Source organism: Nicotiana tomentosiformis, chromosome 2 (genome assembly GCF_000390325.3).
Source record: "Nicotiana tomentosiformis chromosome 2, ASM39032v3, whole genome shotgun sequence".
Taxonomy (NCBI): domain Eukaryota; kingdom Viridiplantae; phylum Streptophyta; class Magnoliopsida; order Solanales; family Solanaceae; genus Nicotiana; species Nicotiana tomentosiformis.
The window spans coordinates 131733792-131758355 of record NC_090813.1 but is presented as its reverse complement, the minus strand read 5'-3'; positions in this window follow the sequence as shown (position 1 = coordinate 131758355).

The window sequence follows — 24564 nt, the reverse complement described above, 5'->3', positions numbered from 1 at the left end:
TTTACTTTCCAAAAACCTTAAATCGAGATATTCCAACTTAGTTTTTGTTAAAACTCGTATAAAAAATGCATATTAGTTATTTTTAATGTGTTCTATGTTGTTATGTGATTGTTTTATGATTTAACTAATTTGTTATTTTTATCTGAACTATGATATTAGTGTGCTAAAAAAATTAGTAAAAATAGAGAAATTATTATTAGTCATTAAAAAAAATATTAATTAGTTACTTTTTACTGTGGTATATGTATTTTCATGAATATTTTGTGATTAAATTTATTTATTATTTTTATCCGGTTTAGATTATTTATTTGCTTAAAGACTAGTAAAATAGATAAATTATAACTTTAGTTTCCTCTAGTGGTATCTTGTGGTCTAATGTAGTGCTTGTATTTATAATGTAGTGCCCTTTTGGCGTAGTAAAATATAGTGCCCTTTAGCGTAGTGTCTTTGTAGTTATTGAAATTAATCATTTAAGTATCTCTTATATCCAAAAATACACCAAAAAAGCTGATAGTTCAAACACAAACTCTGTCCAATTCTAGTCAACGATCGTAAGAAAATAACATGAGAAAACAACAACATTTTTCGGACTAAGTATGAGAAAATAACAATATTTTCAGGATACCTTGGTGCTACTGGGCCTCAAATATCGAGCCCGGAACCCATATGTGAATATTTAATAATTAAATCTTGTATAATTATAAAAATTAATTATTTAATTTTATTATAGTAAAAAATAAGTGAGTAATAAACAGACATATAAAATAATAAAACTAACATGTAAAATAATAAAACTAACATATAAATTAATAAAATTAACATCTACAATATTAAACTAATATATAAATAATAAACTAACATTTAAAATAACAGACATGTTGAGTGATAAATTGAAAAATATTTCTCATCATAAACACAAGAATACAGGATACCTTGGTCCTACTGGGCCTCAAATATCGAGCCCGGAACCCATATGTGAATATTTAATAATTAAATTTTGTATAATTATAAAAATTAATTATTTAATTTTATTATAGTAAAAAATAAGTGAGTAATAAACAGACATATAAAATAATAAACTAACATATAAATTAATAAAACTAACATATACAATATTAAACTAACATAGAAACAATAAACTAACATTTAAAATAACAGACATGTTGAGTGATAAATCGGGAACATTTTCTCATTATGAACACAAAAATTCACGATACCTTGGTGCTACTGGGCCTCAAATATCGAGCCCGAAACCCATATGTGAATATTTAATAATTAAATCTTGTATAATTATAAAAATTAATTATTTAATTTTATTATAGTCAAAAATAAGTGAGTAATAAACAGACATATAAAATAATAAAACTAACATATAAATTAATAAAACTAACATATACAATATTAAACTAACATATAAACAATAAACTAACATTTAAAATAACAGACATGTTGAGTGATAAATCGAAAAATATTTCTCATCATAAACACAAGAATTCAGGATACCTTGGTGCTACTGGACCTCAAATATCGAGCCCAGAACCCATATGTGAATAATTAATAATTAAATCTTGTATAATTATGAAAATTAATTATTTAATTTATAAACAAACATATAAAATAATAAAACTAACATGTAAAATAATAAAACTAACATATTAAAGTAAAATAATATAATTAATATTGTTTAATTTACAGTAGACGACATGGAGGTTCCGCCTTTGCTTCCCGGACCTGCCAGGCTGGAGCTACTGTTGTTACAGGGCGATCATAGGTCGTCCCACATATGGGAGTGACAGTTACTGACCCAGACGTTCCGCGTCAGGAGAGTAGACGATATATGAGGCTTTCTCAGGGACCACCCTCTCCACCCCCGTATAGTCAGACGCCTCCAGGATACGGATTTTTATAGGATTGTGGAGATCAGTCGGCTGTAGCTGGATTAGTTGTTGATCACGACCCTCGACTCAAGAACAGTGAAAAAAATATAATAAACAAACAGTAACAATGACAAGGAAATAAAATACCAGAAACAAATAGCACAACCTGTAATAGCAAAGGAACTAGGAATACGAAGCAAAAAGAGAAGTGTGAAAACTACCGACAATAATACCACATCGTTTAACAACAAGGAACTCAGAATAAGAGAATACAAGACTAGTACTACTACCACTAGTACGACTAGAAGAGACTCTTGACTACTTGTCAACCCACAACCCTAATCCCCAACCTTCACACCTCCCTATCGAGGGTCATGTCCTCGGTAAGCTAAAGTAGTGCCATGTACTGCATAATCACCTCTCCCTAGTACTTCCTAGGCCTGCCTCTACCTATCCTCTGCCCCGCTATGGTCAACCTCTCACATCTCCTCACCGGGACATCGGTGTCTCTCCTCTTCACATGCTCGAACCATCTCAGCCTCGATTCCCGCAGCTTGTCTTCCACAGGGGCCACACCCACCTTGTCCTTAATAACTTCATTCCTAATCCGGTCTTTCCTGGTATGCCCACACATGTATCTCAATATCCTCATCTTTGCTACTATCATCTTCTGCACATGAGATTTCTTGACTGGCCAGCACTCGGCTTTATACAACATAGCCAGCCTCACTACCATTTTGTAGAACTTGCCCTTAAGTCTTGGTGACACATTCCTATCACATAAAATACCAGACAAAAGCCTCCATTTCATCCACCCCGCTCCAACACGATGCGTAACATCCTCATTAATCTCCCCGTTCCCCTGAATAACAGACCCAAGATATTTGAAACTATCTCTCTTGGGGATGACTTGTGTATCAAGTTTCACCTCCACTTCTGTTTCCTGCATCCCCACACTCAACTTGCACTCCAAGTATTCAGTTTTTCTCCTACTCAACTTGAAACCTTTAGACTCCAGGGCATGCCTCCACAACTTCAGCTGGTCGTTAACCCCGCAACATGTCTCATCGATTAGCACTATGTCATCTGCAAATAACATATACCGTGGCACCTCCCCCTGAATGTGGCTTGTCAGCACGTCCATCGCTAGGGCAAATAAAAATGGGCTAAGAGATCAATCCTGATGTAACCCCATCATCACAGGAAAATAGTCCGAGTCTCCTCCCACGGTCTTCACCCGAGTCTTCGATCTATCGTACATATCCTTTATCACCCCAATGTACGCTACCGGAACACACTAACCTCCATAATTCTCCATAGAACCTCACTTGGGATTTTATCGTAAGCTTTTTCTAATCGATGAACACCATATGCAAGTCCCTCTTCCTCTCCCGGTAGTGCTTCACTAACCTCCTCGCAAGATGAATGGCTTCTGTGGTCAAATGCCCGGGCATGAAACCAAACTGATTCTCCAAAATAGACGAACTCCTCCTCACCCTCCTCTCCACCACCCTTTCCCACACTTTCATAGTGTGACTCAGTAGCTTAATACCCCTGTAGTTATTACAATTTTGGATATCACCCTTGTTTTTGTACAACGAGACCATCAAACTCCACCTCCATTCTTCACGCATCTTCTTAGTCCTAAAAATGAGATTAAACAGTCCAGTAAGCCACTCTAAGCCTACTCATCCCATAACCTTCCATAATTCTACCGGGATCTCGTTTGGCCCAGTCGCCTTGCCTCTACTCATCTTTCGCATTACCTCCTCAACCTTAATATGCCTACAAAACCTAAAATCGTGTCGGTTCTCTGAGTTCTCCAACTCGCCAAGAATAATGTTCCTGTCCTCTTACCCGTTCAAGAGATTGTGGAAGTATGACTGCCACCTGTGCCTAATGCACGCCTCTTCCATCAATACCTTGTCATCCTCGTCTTTGATGCACACCACTTGGTCCAGGTCCCGAGCCTTCCTTTCTCGAACCTTGGCTAACCTGAACAGTCTCTAGTATATTTTCGCTTAACATCTCAAAAAAATTAAAGTACATCTTTACAATTTCTAGAAGCAAAATTGTTTAGAAAATAATTTATAGTAATGCTATGTTCTTTTTTTCTTTTTATGAAAACTTTTATTTTAACAATTGACAATTTATACAAAATCTTTTATGTGTTTGACTTAAAAGCTATTGAGAAATGTTTCAAAATTTTATGTATTCAACTTAAAGAAGTTTTGCCCTATTATTTTTATTTAATAGTAGTCACTAACAATTACATTTTCAATGCAAGTATGAATTGATACTTGCAAAATACGGTAAATAATCTGTTACGTATAATATAAAAATATTAATAGTGTAAAAATAATATGTTCCTATAGAGAAAAAAAAAAGGAAAAAGAAAGGTGATGGTGACTTCCTATTTTGGGGACAAAATCACTTGTACTGAATTCTTGATACATCACTTTCGTCATTCATTCATTCATCTATTTATTCATATTATAATTCACCAAGTTGAGAAGTTAACAAATAAATCTGCTGGCACTTATTATGATATTTCCTTCCTTTTCATTTCCTTCTTGTGGACGACGGAAGTACGTACCCCATTCCCATTCGTGGTTCTTTTGGACAAGTGTGACGGAAATATGTGTTTAAAAAAAAGAGTAATATTTTTATATATAGCGCTCTTTTAAAGAGCGCTATACTTTAATGGAGTATATACCTATGGATTTCAGGCTCGATATTTGAGGTCTAGTAGCACCAAGCTATCCTGAATTCTTATATGTGTCAATTTTAATATTTTCATAATTTTGTATGTTTGTTCTGTAAATTAAATAATTAATTTTTATCATATTTAATTGGACAGAGTATATATCTATGAGTTCCAGTCTCGATATTTGAGGCCCAATAGCATCAAGCTATCCTGAATTCTTATGTGTGTCAATTTTAATATTTTCATAATTTTGTATGTTTGTTCTGTTAATTAAATAATTAATTTTTATCATATTTAATTGGACAAAGTATATACCTATGGGTTCCAGGCTCGATATTTGAGGCCCAATAGCACCAAGCTATCCTGAATTTTTATGTGTGTCAATTTTAATATTTTCATAATTTTGTATGTTTGTTTTATAAATTCAATAATTAATTTTTATCATATGGACAGAGTTTGTGTTTGATCTATCAGTATAAAAGATACTTAAACTACTTGGATTCTACGCTAAAAGGCTCTACATTTTATTACGGTAAAAGGGCACTAGTCTTTAAGCAAATAAATAATCTAAATTAGATAAAAACAACAAATATATTTTAATCACAAAAACAAACACAAAACACTAATATCTTACTTCGGATAAAAATAACATACTAGTTTAATCGCGAAAAAAATACAACAACAACAGGAAAACACATTCAAAATAACTAATATGCATTATTATACGAGTTTCGACATAAACTAAATCGGAATACCTCGATTTATGTTTTTCGGAAAGTCGATGAATTAAAAATTTGAGCCCGAAACGAGAAAACCACAATAATAGAAGGCTTGGTTAGGATGTGGGACCTACAATCTTATCTTTTTGTGTGACGGATGGGGTCCACTATAATTTGTTTAGAAGGAAATTTTCATAATAATAACTTATGAAACTACACTAGACTTTTTATAGAAGTGTGAATATGCATTCCTTTGTTGGGGTAAAAACTGACTCGCCAGTGATATTTTCAGCCATATATATATATATATATATATATATATATAAAACTAATGTATATATATATATAACGCTCTTTAAAAGAGCGCTATACTTCAACGGTCAAAAATTCGTTAAAGTATAATAATGTCACTATATTTTTTAAAGACACATTTCCGTCAGACTTATCCAAAAGAACCACAAATGAGTTCTGGACTCGGAGTTTCTCTGTTACTAAATTATACTATATTCATTTCAATTTAGATGAGTTAATTTGACTCGGCACGAAGTTTAAGAAAAGAAAAAAAGATTTTTGAAATTTGTGATCTTAAAAGCTTAAGGGATAAAAGCTTTATGGGGCCATGATATTTATGTGGTTATAAAAGCTTTTCATTAAGGATAAAATGAGTAAAATAAAAAATTTAAAATTAAATTATTTTTAAATTTAAAAATATGTCATTTATTTTGAAATATGGTAGAAATAAAATTAACACGTATAATTTGAAAGAGGGAGAGAGTACATACTTTCCCGAAAGTAGTACGTATTAAGTCTATTTTTATATCAAGAAAAGTGAATGGGATGATGGTGGGTATGATGACACTTCCATTTTGGGAAAGTCTTCTTTGGGCTTTTCTCTTTTGGACAATCACTCCTCAGGAACCTTGTTAATTGTCTTCAACTTATAATGATGATAAAAACTTATTCGTATTAGATGTTATACTAAATTAGATGAATATACTAGGGTTAAGTAACTGTAACGTAATAACCTAATATATATTAATTAATTATGATTAAATGACTAAAATATATACAGACACATATCATGTATATATTTACTTGGCGTAAACAACGTAAATTTTTACCCATAGGCACTATCAACTCCAAACTTTCTTCAACCTCTTTGCCTCCGCCTCCCTCATGTGAGTATATTTAAGATAAACCAAACAAGTTTCTAAGTAGACAATATTTTTAAAATAGAAGTTGAAAAATAGTATCTACCAATTAAGATGTGTCTGGATATATATTTTATATTACATGGAAAGAGTTAAATACTGTGAATGAAAATCATTATTGCACTAGAAATGCTCCTCAAACAATTTTTTTAAATATCACTAATACTTCTAATAGTAAATTTCAATATTTGCAAATATTGATGAGCAAACCAATATTTGAAAATACTAAATTTTAATATTTGTAAATACTGAAATACTATTATATAGGCAAAACGGAGTATATACAAATATCTGCACTGGCTTACAAAAAAAAAAAAAAAACGATAAGACCGAATAAACCTTCAAATTATAATTAAATTTTAAGATTATTTAACTTTCAAACGGAGATGTCAACGTCAGGGGCAGATTTAGGGAAATTACACTGTATATATAAGGTAAAATATATTTTTTACCTCTATATATTATGTTTTGAATTCCTTGACATATTCAAAAATCATAGCTTAGTAGTCAACGAGGTTCAAAACCTTTGTAAGGTCATTGGTTCAATTCCCACTAGCTACAATCTTTTTAATTTTTAATTTTTTTTTTGAACACTCTTAGCAAATATCCTGTCAAAAATTGATAAAGTTAACCTGGACACTTTGAATACCAAAAAAACAGGTGTGAAGAAGCATAAGAAGATGGAGGATTTTGAAGAATATTTAAAAGAGTTTTGGGAATCATAATCACGATTATTAGTACTTTTTTCCTCATCCGATGTTTACTTTTGAAACTTTCTATGTTTGGAAAGATTCAAGAAACTTATATCTTATATTATATTGATAAGGTGGTGAAGGTGGCATGTCAACCTCAATCTATTAGGGCCATTCTTTTCCCTTTGGTGGTGGTCCTAATTAATTCACAACACTATGGTCTGACCTTATTAAGATAAGTACTAGTACTTTTCTCATTACTATATTAAATGATGTCAAGTGCACCACTTCTGTAATACACCAAGATAACGATAGGGAAACAAGATTACTTCCCTCTGTTCCTAGTTTGACCGAGTATAATGTTTTGAAATACACAAAAAAAAAATCTTGTGGTCTTAAATTATGAGGGGATAACATACTAAAATGTCGGATTGAATTTGTGATAATTAACGTGCCATGTTTTGAGAAAGTGTCATTAAAGGGAAATCTTATAGTTGATTGACTACGTAAATTTTTACCTTATTGTATGAGTTCGATTTCCGATCTTATAATTTCCTTCCCAATTTTTCTCTTTCTCTACCCATATAATAGGAAAATAACAACAATAACAACCCAGTATAATCCACTAGTAGGGTCTGAGGAGGATAGTGTGTACGCAGACCTTACCTCTACCCTAGGATAGAGAGGCTGTTTCCGATAAACCCTCGACTCCCTCCCTCCAAGAACTCCCCACCTTGCTCTTGGGATGACTCGAACTCACAACCTCTTGGTTGGAAGTGGAAGGTGCTAACCACTAGGAAAACAAAATACTAGAATTAAAAATTTAACCAAATATAAAAGTGTGGTTCTTTTTTAAACATACTAAAAGGAAATTAACACTACCCATACATTGAAAAAGAGAGAGTATGTAATATTCCTAATCGAGATTTTGTTGGTCAAACGTATAACAACAGCATGCTAAATTCTCCCTTTTGTCCGTCATACACAGAAAAAAGAAGTTATATTACAGGGAAATGTATTCACCTTTTTTGTTTTTTGATTTTGACACAACTCGATTAAAAACTTATTTCATGCAATGTAATAATTTACTCCATGTTATATGCCATATATAAAATCATCAAGTATGCATAAGATCCACATTTATATTATATATCCGTCGATATTTTTAATTTAAACGGTTGAATAGACAACTATTTGAATTAATTTGAGCTCAGATTAAAAATTGCTGAGCCCAGCTCTATGTCCAGTCCACTCCTCAAAAATCAGATATCTATCATTGTGTTTGGGCTGAGCATCCCCATTATATACAAGAGGAAGGAAACAGCACAGCTTGCCTAAGTTTTTGCCCATTTAAAAATTATTTACAATTTCTACCCATTTGATCCACCTTTATTTCCTGGCTACCCATTCCTCTTTCTCCCTTGAATTTAGTTTACCCAACATACCAAACAGTGCATTTTCCTTTTTAATTAATCCCCCTAACTTTTTCTTTGTGAAAAAGTATGAAATCCAATCAATAATTCAATAAGTTATCTTTGCTCATGTTGCGGTGCATATTTTGCTTTCCCATTTGAAGTACAGAATGTTAAAACTTCCAGTTTCATTTCTGCAAACTTACTTAGTAGCTATTACAATCTAATAACTAAAAAATTTGGTTAAGTAGTACATACGATTACGTAATATATTAAGTTTTCCATATCTAATTTTTGTGTGTGTATGAAGACCTACAATTGTTGAGTTTGAAGCTCCTAAATTTGAAATTTTATTTTGAAGATTTATTATTTTATTCGAAGTGGTTGCTAAAAAATATTGCTAATAGTACTTTCGAGTAGGCTTCCTAAATCTGAATTTTTGTGTGTATTTGAATATCCACCGCTGGGTTTGAAACTCTTGAATTTAAAATTTTTATTTTGAAGATTTCTTGTTTGATCCAATGTGGGTGTTATTAAATATTGCTTATAGTACCTTCAGGAAGTTCATACTAAAATTTGATTGCAACTTGAGCTGATTTGAGGTGATTGAGATCGAAATTTTCAGCTGAAAATCGAAGAACATAGTTACCCAACAGTATACCGCTACGGCATATAATATACTGTAGGAGTATATAGCTATACTGTAACAATTTACTGTATAGTATACATATACTGCAATGGTATATTGTAATAATATGCAATATATTGCAATAGCATGTTATGATAGTATACAATATACCATAATAGTATACTTCGACTGCTATTTGTTGCATCATCTAGGTGCTATTGTGTAAAGATAAAGTCATGATTATAGTAACATTATACTGTTATAGTATACAATATAATATAATAGTATACCGTAATAAATAAGTCATTTTTTAATTTTTTTAAATTTTTCCAATTAGATCCTTGCAAATATTTTCTTAAATGAATTTTTTGATGGAGTTCCATGAAAATAATATTCATTGTACAAGAAGTAGGTGTCGAAGGACATAAAATAGTAATATACCTATTTGGTATATTTATATGCAGTTTTGGTATACTATTATGAAAAGTAATTTATAATAACATTAAATACTAATATGTCATTTTATTATACTAATATATTATTTTATTATAATGATATATAATTTTGGATCCTATGTGCTAGAAATATTTACAGTAATACACATATTTTTAAAAAAGAAAAAAAATGAAAGATAAAAAAGAAAAAGAGAAATAAGATATACTATATAGGTTATTTTTTTGATAATTGATATGTAGAAAAATAAAAATATGAAACAAAGAAGGAAAAACTAACTCTATCAGTTATTTTTTTTATTATATAGCAAAGGGATAAAAAATAAAGAAACGATCAAAAGAGTGCAAGAAAATAGGTTATGGAGAAAAATAAATTTAAAAAATGAATAAAATTAGAGAATAATTTGGTGGTAATATTAGAACAACTCTTCCAAATCAAACATGAATATAAGCTCTAGAATTGAAGAATGAGAACTTAACTATTAATGGAACAAGATAAATTTCTTTAGTGAGGTCCACCATTGCACCATACACGTGACAAGCTTAAGTAGGGGAAAAAAGTTAATAATTAGAAAATACAAAGCAAAATAAGAACCCATAGGGTAAACCCACTCATCCCATATAGGGTAATTTGCACAAATAAAATCATTTGGTGCCGCCGTTGAAAGTTAACCCCATTGAGAAAATTCTTAATTACTAGTTATGTAACGACTCGGCCGGTCGTTTTGAGTGTATTAGCCCCGATCTCCCTATTTATTGCTTTCTCTGTGTTATAATGTGGTTCCGTAACTTGTTGGGAGGTTTGTTTTTTGATTTCGGAGTGAAATGGGGCACATAGTCCCTAAAATTAGAAGTTTAAGTCGTAGGAGTTGACCGTAGTTTGACTTGAGTGAAGACGACTCCGGAATGGAGTTTTGACGGTTTCAATAGCTCTGTATGGTGATTTTGATTTCAGGAGCGTGTCCGGATGTTGATTTGGAGGTCCGTAGGTCATTTCAGCGTAAATTGGCAAAAGTTGGAAGATTTTTGAAAAGTTTGACCTGGAGTGGACTTTTTGATATCGGGACCGGACATCGATTCCGGAAGTTGAAATAGGTTCATAATGTCATTTAGGACTTGTGTGCAAAATTTGAGGTCAATCGGACATGATTTGATAGGTTTCGACATCAGATGTGAAAGTTAGAAGTTCAAAAGTTCATTAGGCTTGAATCGATGCGCTATTCGTGGTTTTAGCGTTGTTTGATGTGATTTGAAGGCTCGACGAAGTTCGTATCGTATTTTAGGACTTGTTGGCATATTCGGTTGAAGTCCCAGGGGCGTCGGGGTGGTTTCAGATGGTTAGCCGACCGAATTTGGAGTTTGGGAGATTGCTGAAGCACCAGGTCTAGTGCAATCGCAGCTGCGAAGATTTTGATCGCAAGTGCGAAGCCGCATGTGCGCACCACCCATCGCATAAGTAGCTAGGAGTAGAACTGGGCAGTGCTCGCAGGTGCAAAGAGCTTGCCCGCACCTGAGAGGTCGCAGGTGCAAAGTGATGAACGCAGAAGCTGAAATGGGAAAGGGAGCTGGCTCCGCAGAAGCGAAAGTGTGCTCGCAGACACGAGTCCACAGGAATGGAATTTTGTCCGCATGCATAAAGCCAATCGCAGGAGCAGATGTCTTTGTCGCACCCGTGAAGCCGCAGGTACGGGTAAGTTGTCGCAAGTGCAGAAATCCTGGGCAGTGTATTAAGATCGAGGGTTTCGTGATTTTTTTATCATTTTGGACATTTCAAGCTCGGGAATAGGCTATTTTTGATAGGGGTTTTGAAGGGATTCTTGAGGTAACTCACTTGTGGTTATTTTTACTCAATAATTATATTTCCTCATTGATATTTCCCACCTAGATTGTGTGATTTTTGAGGTATAATTTTGGAGTTTGAGACTAGGGATTTGGAGAGTTTAAATTGGGGATTCAAGTGATGATTTGGTGTCGGATTTTGATAAATTTGGTATGGTTGAACTCGTGGTTGAATGAGCTTCCATTTTTTTGTGAATTTTATTGAATTCCGAGATATGGGCCCAGGTCGACCTTTTGGAGTAATTTTTCAATTCTTAGCTAAAATCATTATTTCATTATTTAAATTAGTTTCCTATAGTTACATTTATAGTATGAAATTATATTGGCTAGATTCGAGTCGTTCGGAGTTGAAAAATCGAGGGTAAGGTCTTCTAATTGATTGGTTAAGTATGGTTTGAGGTAAATGACTTATCTAACCTTGTGTGGGAGGAATTCCTCTTAGGATTTGGTATTTTGGTGATAATTGTGTTATGTGAAGGCCGTGTACGCAAGGTGACGAGTGCGTACACGGGCTAAATATTAAAATTTCGGGTTTTGCTATGTAATTTCCTTTTCATGCCTTAATTGAGTTACTTTAGCACATTATAGTCATCACATTTAGCCTAATTTTACATGCATACTTGTCTTATTTCCTATTTGAAACTTGTATCACATGTTTTGCTAAATTACTTATTTTTCTTAATTTCCGTGTTCATTACTTAACTGTGGGAATTCTTTACTTGAAATTGCTATCCTTGGAATATCATTTTTTCAGTTGTTATGTTTTGGCTTTCATGTTATTGTTGAGGTGATTGTTTGGTTGTTTGCACAAGGTTTCTGCCGTGTACTTGTTATTATTTGTACAAAGTTTCTGTCGTACGATTGTTATTGTTGCACGAGGTTTCTGCCGTGCCATTGTGAGTATTGATACGCATGCGATGGTATAAGGTATGGGTGTTGAAACTCATGTGGTGAGATAAAACGCGGCTAGTAGGGGAACTACTAGAAGTCATGCGGTGTGATATGGTTGGCTAAAACGCGAGATGTTATTTCGGAAAAATAATTTTCAAAAACCAAATATAAAGGCTCTCGCTGTGATATAAGGAAAGACTGTGATTTATTTTTATGATTTGGGACTAAGAGGCGGTACCTCGGGAGTGCCCCCGTTGATATTCTTTATTTGCTGTATTGTTTGGTTCTTGTTTTCCTTAACATGTAAAATTCTTGATTTCCTTTCTTGTTGTATTAGTTTTTCCTTGGTTCGGTGTTGTTATTTTCCGTAAATTCTTTATTGTTCACTTTCCTGTCATTTTCATTATATCATATTATCTCTGTCTTTTTTCTTATTATCTCAAGTAGGGCCTTGACCCGACCTCGTCACTACTCTGCCAAGATTAGGCTTAACACTTACTAGGTACTATTGTGGTGTACTCATACTATGTTTATGCACATGTTTTGCGCAAATCCAAGTACATCTGATCAGCCTCGGTATTAGTGTGTGGAGTGACTTGCTTATCGGAGACTTTAAGGTACACCTGCCCGCGTCCGCAGGCCTCAGAGTCCCCTTCTATCCTGTTCTTTTCTTGTTTCCTTACATTTGATAGACAATGATGTATAGAATTGTTCGGTACTGTATACAGAGCTTGTGACTTATATCTCACCAGGTTTTGGGATTGTACGTATTGAGTATTGGTAGATTCTATTTATGAAAATGTTGGGATGTTCAAGCTTTAATCTCTTATTTAATATTTTCGCATATTGTTAGGCTTACCTAGTCTTAGAGACTAGGTGCCGTCACGACATCCTACAGAGGGAAATTGGGGTTGTGACAAGTTGGTATCAAAGCTCTAAGTTCATAGGTGTTATGAGTCACAAACAAGTTTAGTAGAGTCTCGCAGATTGGTACGAAGATATTTGTACTTATTTTCGGGAGGCTATGGAACTGTTAAGAAAAGCTTCACTTCTTTGATTCCTTATCATGCAAAATCTTTGACTTCGGATTCTAAATTTCTGTCTTTCTATTCTCTCATAGATGGTGAGGACACATATAATTGGATCAAATGACCAGACACCCGCACCCCCTGCTAGAGCCGTGAGAGGCCGAGGCTGGGGTAGAGGCCAAGGACGTCCATGTGGTGCAGCCAGAGCACCTACACAAGCTGCTACAGAGGAGCCACCAGTATCTCTAGTTGGAAGGTAGGCACCTGAAACGCCTATTACTATACCAGCTCTCCAGGAGAATCTCGCCCATTTTCTGAGCTTGTTCGACACTTTAGCTCGGGCAGGGTTGATCCCACTTGCTCCTGCCACATCTCAGGCCGGGGGAGGAGCACAAACTCCTACTGCCCGTACCCTAGAGCAGCTGGTCCAGGTTGACCAGGTCCTAGAGGTCATAGCAGTGCAGCCGATAGCCCTAGTTCAACCCGAGGTCAGGGCAACAACTTCTGAGTAGGAGCAGCTCAGGCTCGAGAGATATAAGAAGTACCACCCTCCTACTTTAAATGGCTTGGCATCAGAGGATGCCCAGGATTTTCTTGAGGAGTGCCACCGTATCCTCTGTACTATGGGTATTGCGGAGTCTAGTGAGGTTGCTTTCACTACGTTCCAGCTTAGGGGAACGACTTATCAGTGGTGGCGATCATATGCGTTGGGTAGTCCGGCCGAGGCATCTTCACTCACTTAGACTCAGTTTTCGGATATGTTCTTGAGGGAGTACATTCCCTAGAGTTTCAAAAATTCATAGCGCACAGAGTTTGAGCAGTTGCACCAGGGTTTTATGATCATGTCGGAGTATGCAGTCCAGTTCAGTGATTTGGCTAGGCATGCACCAGCCTTGGTTGCTACTATTAGAGAGCGGGTTCATCATTTTATCGAGGGGCTCAACCCCATTATAAGATTTATCATGGCCCGAGAGTTGGAGATGGATATCGCATACCAGCAGGTTTTCTAGGAGATTGGAAGGTATGCTAAATCGGGAGAGAGAGGAGAGGGAGGCCAAGAGGTCTCGAGAGTTTGGTACATATAGTGGTACCCGTGCCCCAGCTGCAACTCGTCATGGTAGGGGCTATGTGAGTCGCCCTATTCATTTAGCACTTCCAGCTTCTAGCGGTATTCCGGCCACTCCTAGTCCTCAAGCTCCCTATTATGCATCGCCATTATCTAGTGAACCTCCTGCACGGGGTGCTTTCAGTGGTCAATCCAGCCAATCAGGCCTGAGCCAGCCACAACAACCATGTCCCCCAAGAGCTTGTTTGGAGTGTGGTGACACTCGTCATATGGCTAGGGGTGCACCTCTACAGACTACGCAGGCTCCGCATATTCCACCGCGCCCTCAGGCTTCTCAGTCCATGGTCGCCGCACCAGCTACCACCCCACCTGCACATCCAGCTAGAGGTGGAGGTCGGGCAGGTAGAGGTCGCCCTAGAGGAGGAGGTCAAGCTAGATATTATGCTCTTCCTGCTAGGACGTAGGCAGTTGCATCCGACTCTGTCATCACAGGTATTGTTCTGGTATGTCATCGAGATGCATCAATCTTATTTGACCTAGGCTCAGCTTATTCCTATGTGTCATCTTATTTTGCTTCGTATTTGGGTGTATCCCTTAATTCTTTGAGTTCACCTGTCTATGTGTCTACACCTGTGGGAGATTCAATTGTTGTTGACCGTGTGTATTGGTCGTATTTGGTTATTCTTAGTGGTTTTGAGACCAGAGCCGATTTATTATTGCTCAGTATGGTAGACTTTGATATTATTTTGGGCATAGACTGGTTGTCGCCCTATCATGCTATCCTTGATTATCACGCCAAGACCGTGACGTTGGCTATGCCAGAATTACCACAAATAGTGTGGAGAGGTGCTTTAGATTATGTTCCTAGTAGGGTTATTTCATTTCTAAAGGCCCAGCGAATGGTTGAGAAGGGGTGTGTAGCATATCTAAGCATATGTGAGAGATGTCAGTGTTGATACTCCTACTGCCGAGTCAGTTCCGATAGTGAGGAATTATCTAGATGTATTCTCGATGGATCTTCCGGGCATGCCGCCCGGCAGAGATATCGGCTTTGTTATTGATTTGTTACTGGACACTCAGCCCATTTCTATTCCACCATATCATATGGCCCCAACAGAATTGAAAAAGTTAAAGGAACAATTGCAAGAGTTGCTTGATAAAGGCTTCATTCAGTCTAGTGTGTCGTCTTGGGATGGTCCATTCTTATTTGTAAAGAAGAAAGATGGTTTTATGCATATGTGTATTGATTATCGCTAGTTGAACAAGGTTACAGTGAAGAACAGGTATCCATTGCCACGTATTGATGACTTATTTGATCAGTTATAGGGTGCCAGAGTGTTCTCAAAGATCGACTTGCGTTCAGGCTATCATAAGTTAAAGATTCGAGAGCCAGATATCCCGAAGACTGCATTCAGGACTCGGTATAGACATTATGAGTTCCTTGTGATGTCTTTTGGGTTGACCAACGCCCCAACAACATTTATGCCCTTGATGAACAGTTTATTTCTACCCTATATTGACTCATTCGTCATTGTGTTTATTGATGACATTCTGGTATACTCCCAGAGTCGGAAGGATCATGAGCAGCACCTGAGGAATGTGCTTCAGACCTTGAGAGAAAAGAAGTTATATGCAAAATTTTCGAAGTGTGAATTCTAACTAGATTCAGTGTCATTTTTGGGCCATGTAGTGTCGAGTGTGGGGATCAAGGTAGATCCGAAGAATATTGAAGCAGTATAGAGTTGGCCCAGACCGTCCTCAACTATGGAGATCCGGAGTTTTCTTGGTTTGGCGGGTTATTACCGTCGATTCATAAAGGGTTTCTCATCTATTGCAGCACCTATGACCAGGCTGACCTAAAAGGGTGCTCCGTTCAGGTGGACCGAAGAGTGTGAGGAGAGCTTTCAAAAGCTCAAGATTGCTTTGACTACAACCCCAGTATTGGTATTGCCTACAGGTTCGGGGTCTTATACTGTATATTGTGATGCGTCGCGTATTGGTCTCGGCGTGATGTTGATTCAGGACGGTATGGTGATTGCCTACGCGTCTAGACAACTGAAGGTGCGTGAGAAGAACTATCTTGTCAACGACCTCGAGTTAGCAGCTATTATTTATGCCTTGAAGATCTGGTGGCACTATTTGTACGGTGTCCCTTATGAGGTCTACACCAATCACCGGAGTCTACAACATCTGTTCAAACAGAAGGATCTTAACTTACGGTAGTGGAGGCGGTTAGAGCTGCTTAAGGACTACGATATCATCATTCTATATCATCCCGAGAAGGCTAATGTGGTGGCCGATTCCTTGAGTCGCAAGGCGGAGAGTTTGGCATCTGAGCATATCTACCGGTGGAAGAGTGGCTTGTGTGGTTTCTCGGTCCTCTCTTTATGATCGTATCAGAGAGCGTCAGTATGACGACCCCCATCTGCGTGTCCTTTAGGACACGGTTTAGCACGGTAATGCCAAGGAGGTCACTATTGGAGAACACAGTGTATTAGGATGCAAGGCATGTTATGTGTGCCCAATGTAGATGGTTTGCGTGAGTTGATTCTCCAGGAGGTTCACAGTTCGCGGTACTCCATTCATCCAGGTGTCGCGAAGATGTATCAGAACATGGGGCAGCATTATTGGTGGAGGAGAATGAAGCAAGACATAGAGGAGTATGTATCTCGGTGCCTAAATTAACAGTAGGTGAAGTATGAGCATCAGCGGCCAGGTGGATTGCTTCATAAGCTAGAGATCCCAGAGTGAAAATGGGAGCGAATCATCATGGATTTTGTTGTTTGACTCCCACAGACTCAGAGAAAGTTCGATGCTCTTTGGGTGATTGTGGATAGGTTGACCAAGTCAGCTTATTTCATTCCAATGGTGACTACTTACTCCTCGGAGTAGCTGGCTCAGATTTACATTCGCGAGATTGTCAGGCTTCATGGCATGCCGGGATCTATCATATCTAATCGGGGTATGCAGTTTACATCGCAGTTCTGGAGAGCCGTACAACATGAGTTAGGTACTCGGGTAGAGTTGAGTACAACATTTTACCCTCAAACGGACGGACAATCCGAGCACACTATTCAGATATTGAAGGATATATTTCGTGCGTGTGTGATAGAATTTGGGGGTTCTTGGGATCAGTTCTTGCTGCTTGCGGAGTTTGCCTACAACAACAATTATCAGTCAAGCATTCAAATGGCCCCGTATGAGGCTTTGTATGGTAGGCGGTGCCAGTCTCCTGTGGGTTGGTATGAGCTGGGTGAGGCTAGGCTATTGGGTACAGACTTGGTTCAAGATGCATTGGAAAAGGTTAAATTGTTTCAGGATCGACTTCGTACAGCCCAATCCAGAAAGAAGAGTTATGCAGATCGGAAGGTTTGCGACGTTGCATTCATGGTTGCGGAGCGGGTCTTGCTCCGGATTTCGCCCATGAAGGGTGTTATAAGGTTCGGGAAGAAGGTCATGGTGAGCCCTAGATATATCAGACCTTTTGAGATTCTTGATAGGGTTGGGGAGGTGGTTTACAGATTTGTACTACCACCTAGTCTAGCTGCAGTTCATCAAGTGTTCCATGTTTCTATGCTCCGGAAGTATTACGGTGATCCGGCTCATGTGTTAGACTTCAGCTCAGTCCAGTTGGACAAGGATCTATCTTATGTTGAGGAGCCGGTGGCCATTTTGGACAGGCAGGTCCGAAAGTTGAGGTAGAAGAACATTGCTTCAGTTAAGGTCCAGTGGAGGGGTCAGCCAGTCAAGGAGGCGACTTGGGAGACCGAGCATGATATGCACAGCCATTATCCTCATCTTTTCACCACTTCAGGTATGTCAATATACTTGTTTGAGGACGAACATTTGTTTTAAGAGGGGGAGGATGTAATGACCCGGCCGACCGTTTTGAGGGTATTAGCCCCGACCTCCCTATTTATTGCTTTCTCTGTGTTATACTGTGGTTACGTGACTTATCGAGAGGTTTAGTTTTTGGTTTTGGAGTGAAATAGGGCACATAGTCCTTAAAATTGGAAGTTTAAGTCGTAGGAGTTGACCGTAGTTTGACTTGATAGAAGACGACTCCGGAATGGAGTTTTGACTGTTATAATAGTTCCGTATGGAAATTTTGGTCTTAGGAGCATGTCCGGATGTAGATTTGGAGGTCCGTAGGTCGTTTCAGCATAAATTGACAAAAGTTAGAAAGTTGAAATATTTTTGGAAAGATTGACCGGGAGTGAACTTTTTGATATCGGGGTCGGACTTCATTTTAGGAAGTTGGAATAGGTTCGTAATGTCATTTAGGGCTTGTGTTAAAATTTGAGGTTAATCGGACGTGATTTGATAGGTTTCAGCATCGGATGTGGAAGTTAGAAGTTCAAACATTCATTAGGCTTAAATTGATGCGCAATTCGTGATTTTGGCATTGTTTGATGTGATTTGAAGGCTTGACTAAGTTCGTATCGTGTTTTAGGAATTGTTGGTATATTTGGTTGAGGTCTCGGGGGCCTCGGGGTGGTTTCAGATAGTTAGCGGACCGAATTTGGAGTTTGGGAGATTGCTAAAGCACCAGGTCTGGTGCAATCGCACTTGCGAAGGTTTTGATCGCAGGTGCGAAGCCGCATGTATGCACCAGCCATCGCAGAAGTGGCCAGGAGTGGAACTGGGCAGTGCTCGCAGGTGCTAAGAGCTTTGCCCGCACCTGCGAGGTCGCAGGTGCAAAGTGATGAATGCAAAAGCGAAAATGGGAAAGGGAGCTAGCTCCAGAGAAGCTGCAGTGTGCGGTAAGTTGTCGCAAGTGCGTAAAGCCTGGGCAGTGTATTAAAATAGAGGGTTCTATGATTTTTCATCATTTTGGACATTTCAAGCTCGGGATTAGGCGATTTTTGAGAGGGATTTCAAAGGGATTCTTGAGGTAAGTCACTTGTGGTTATGTTTACTCAATAATTATGTTTCCCCATTGAAATTTCCCACCTAGATTGTGTGGTTTTTGAGGTATAAATTTGGAGTTTGAGGCTAGGGATTTGGAGAGTTTAAATTGGGGATTTAAGTGATAATTTGGTATCGGATTTTTGTGAATTTGGTAAGGTTAGACTCGTGGTTGAATGGGCTTCCGTATTTTGTGACTTTTGTTGGGTTCCGAGATGTGGGCACGAGTCGACTTTTTGGAGTGATTTTTTAATTCTTAGCTAAAATCATTCTTTCATCATTTAGATTAGTTTCCTATAGTTATATTTATAGTATGAAATTATTTTGGCTAGATTCGAGCCGTTCAGAGTTGGAAAATCGAGGGAAAGGCCTTCTAATTGATTGATTGAGCGTGGTTTGAGGTAAGTGACTTGTCTAACCTTGTGTTGGGAAAATTCTCCTTAGGATTTGGCATTTTGGTGATAACTTGTGATGTGTGAAGGCCGTGTAAGCAAGGTGACGAGTGCGTACACGGGCTAAATGTTGAAATTTCGGGTTTTGCTATGTAGTTTCCTTTTCATGCCTTAATTGAGTTACTTTAGTTATAGTCATCATGTTTAGCCTAATTTCACATGTCTACTTGTCTTATCTCCTATTTGTAACTTGTATCACATGTTTAGTTAAATTACTTATTTTTATTGATTTTCGTGTTCATTACTTAACTATGGGAATTCTTTACTTGAAATTGCTATCCTTGGAATATCATTTGTACCGTTGTTGTATTGTGGATTTTGTGTTATTGTTGGGGGTGATTGTTTGGTTGTTTGCACGAGGTTTTTGTCGTGCGGTTGTTATTGTTTGCAAGAGGTTTGTACCATGTGGTTGTTATTGTTGCACGAGGTTTCTGCCGTTCCATTGCGATTATTGATACACATGCTTTGGTATAAGGTATGGGTTTTGAAACGAATGCGGTGAGATAAGGTAGGTTTGATACGCGTGACTAGTAGGAAAACTAGTAGAAGCCATGCAGTGTGATAATTGGGCTAAAACGCGCGATGCTATTTCGGAAAAATAATTTTCAAAAACTAAATATAAAGGCTCCCGTGGTGATATAAGAAAAGACTGTGATTTGTTTTTACGATTTGGGACTATGAGGCGGTACCTAGGGAGTGCCCCTGTTGATATTCTTTATTTGCTATATTGTTTGGTTTTTGTTTTCTTTAACATGTAAAATTCATAATTTCTTTTCGTGTTGTATTAGTTTTTCCTTGGTTCGGTGTTGTTATTTTTCATAAATTCTTTATTGTTCACTTACTTGTCATTTTCATTATATCATATTATCTCTATCTTGTTTCTTATTATCTCCAATAGTGCCTTGACCCGACCTCATCATTACTCTACCGAGGTTAGGTTTGGAACTTACTGGGTATTATTGTAGTGTACTCATACTACGATTCTGCACATATTTTGTGCAGATCCAGATACATCTTATCAGCCTCGGTATTAGTGTATGAAGTGACTTGCTTATCAGAGACTTCAAGGTATACCTGCCCGCGTACGCAGGCCTCGGAGTCCCTTTCTATCCTGTTCTTTTATTGTTTCCTTACATTTGATAAACAATTATGTATATGATTGTTCGGTACTGTATCTAGAGCTTGTGATTTATATCTCACTAGGTTCTGAGATTTTACGTATTGAGTTTTGGTAGTTTCTATTTATGAAAATGTTGGGATGTTCAAGTTTTAATATCTTATTTAATATTTCAGCATATTGTTAGGCTTACCTAGTCTTAGAGATTAGGTATCGTCATGACATCCTATGAAAGGGAATTGGGGTCGTGACAAGTTAGAATTTTGAAGTATGTTAGTTAGAATTTCTAATCTTTTTCCATGGCCAGAAATCTGTAACGACCTGATCGGTCGTTTTGAGCTTTAGTATTCCGTCGGTGGATTGAGACTTTGAGTAGCTTTATATGATGTATTATGACTTGCGTGTATGGTCGGTTTTAGTTTTCGAGTGTTTCAGGATTGATTTGGAAGAATGACTCTCGATTTGGACACTTTAAGTTGGAAGAGTTAATCAAGGTTTGACTTTTGGGTAAACGGACTCGGAATCGAGTTTTTATGGTTCTAATAGGTTTGTATGATAATTTTGGACTTGTACGTATGTTGGATTTGACCTTGGAGGTTTCTAGAAGGATTCGACACTATTTATCGAAAGTTGGCAATTTGAAAAACTTAAGAGTTCATAAGTTTGACCAAGAGTTAACTTTGATGTTATTGGACTCCAATTGGTGTTCTGAGACTTTGGATAGGTCTATAAAGTTTAATTGAAATTTTTGTGCAGAATTTGAAAGTAATCTGAAGTGTGTTTCGGACACTCTTTTGAAAGAATGAAGATTTAACAACTTATGGGATATTCTATTCGGTTTGAGACTTGATTCTTTGTTGTGATATTCCAGTGGGTGTTTTGAGGCTTTGGATAAGTTTGGATAATGTGTTTGTATGTGTTGGTATGATTGGGTGGTGTCCCGGGGTCTTAGCTGTGTTTTGGATCATTGGTTGAGAAACTAGTTAAGTTAAGGATTTGGAGTTTGACCATGGTCAATATCGAGTCAAGATGACCTCTTTTCGGTGTTTTGAGTGCGCAAGCAAGTTCGTAGTGTATTTTATGATTGAAATGCATATATGATTTGTGTCCGGTAGGTTCCGAATGAGTTTTGGGTGCTAAAATAAAGATTTTCTTATTGCTGGTTTTATTTTCTGGTGTAAATAATTATGAAAATGCCATTTATGTCCATGAAATTTTTAGACTTCCTTTAAAACTTCAAAAACTCATAGCTCCCTCATTTTAAGGTCAAATTGGGTGATTTAAAAGATTATCTTGGGTGTAATCTCACAAGGATTATGTTAGGATTTTCAAATATGAGTTTCTGGATCATCTTGGATCTAATTCGAGCTATAATAGCTGTTGCATTTGTTTTTTACTTGTTTCAAAATTTAGTCTCTTTTTCTTGCAGGGTTTTGGAGCTCGGATTTGGTCGATTTTGAAGGGGAGTTTCCAATTTGGATTGGAGTAAGTATTTTTGACTCGGATTTATTTATATTTCATGATTCCAACCTTGAATTTAGCGTTTGTTTGATGAATCAAATTGAAGAAATTGAGAATATTAGTAAAATAAATTTTAAAATATAAATTGATGGTTTGAAGGTCGATTTGAGGTCGGAATTAGATGAAATTAATATGGTTGGACTCGTATCGGAATGAGTGTTTGGAATTTATGAGTTTTGTCGGATTTTGAAGTGCGGGCCCGGGGTTGACTTTTTGGGTTAACTTTTTTTTTTTTAAATTTTAGTTAAAGATCGAAGCTCTATTATTCGAAATCGCTTTTTATGGATTTTATTTAAGATATTAAGTTATTTTGGCTAGATTAGTCATCCGGAGGTTGTTTCACGCGGGAAGGGCTTCTTAAGTATTGATTTACTTCTTTGAGGTAAGTTTCTTACCTAGCTTTGTTGAGGGAGTTTTTTCAAATAAAATGATATTGTTTGCTACATGCGGGAGTGATGTATATACGAGGTGATGAGCATATATGCATGTGCCGGGGTTTTTATACTCGGGAGGGGGAAGTTTTGTATGCTCCTTTGTGCATTGATGAACTTTGTGATTCTATTGCCTTAGGTTTTACTTGATTCCTGTGATAATATGAGTACGAATTTCAAAGCTTGAAACCGTTATTCTTGAAATATTTGGGTTCCATATTGGAGATGAAGATTACTTTTGGGATTTGTTCAGATACTTGAGCAATGAGGTTCTTGAAGTCTATTGAATTACTTAATTGTGCAAGAATTGTGATGCCCATTCACGTGGTATATTTTGCTTAACCACTCTTCTTGAAGTTATCTGTGCTTGCTTGTTGTTGATGTATATATTCTCGGTGAAGAAGAGTATAAAGAACGAAGGATGATATCGTGCTATTATTATACATTATCATGTGAGGAAGTGTGTAAAATACGAGGGTGATACCGTACCATTTCATATACATTCTTATGCACGAAGGATAATGTCATGCCATTTCATGGACATTATCATGTGAAGACGAAAGTAAAAGCACGAAGGGTGATGCCGTGCCATTGCATTTACAATATCATGTAAGGACGAAATTAAAAGCATGAAGAGTGATGTCGTACCATTATTTTTATATTATCATGTGTTCATCGCACGAAGAGTGTTTCCATACAGGTGAGGACGAGATACATGAGTTATATTATGATATCATTTCCTAGCGTATACGTTTATGTCTTTATCTTGAGTTGTTACTGTTGCACCTATATTTTCTATGATGCCCGCGGTTGTCACGTCTTTGCCTTTTTCTTATTTGCTATTGTACTATTCGTGCCTTTTATTTGTTAATTATTGTTACGTTCATGTCTACCTTCTTAGTTGTTGTATTTACTTCTATGCCCTTCCTCGTTTGTTGTGCTCTCATCTAAACCTTCTACTTTACTAGATAGTGAAATTTATGTTCTCCTACTTTAATTGCTATTATTACTTCTTTGCTTCCCACCCTGTTTGTTATTGTTGTTCATATGCTGTGCCTTGTTCGTTATTTCTACCTGTGTATTTTTAACTTTGTTGTTACTGTTATTGGCATTTCTTTTACTAGGTTAGTACTGTTATATATATGCTTGGTGAGGATGAGATAAATGAACGAAGGGTGTTGCCGTGCCAATTAATTTGACATACATTTATATATTTGGTGAGCAAGAACTAAATGCATGAAGGGTGTTGCCATATCATTTGACTTGATATCTTGAATACATTCCTCATACTATGAAGATTCGTGGATTTACTATGTTGTTTGGTGATTATCTCTTAAAGAAAAGGATTGGTTGTGATGTTGCAAAAACTGATCGTGATTTCCTTTAATAATCATTTACTGCCTCGCATATTTATTCTTGTACTCTTCTCTGTTATTTCTAGTATGGTTTCTATTACAAATCTACTGCATAGGTTATATTAGTAAGTATATTTTAACTAAAAAGTATCGTGACTACTTCACCGAGGTTAGTTGAGATAATTACTGAGTACATGAGGTCGGTTGTACTCATGCTACACTTTTGCACATTGTGTACAGATCTTGGAGTTGCGTAGC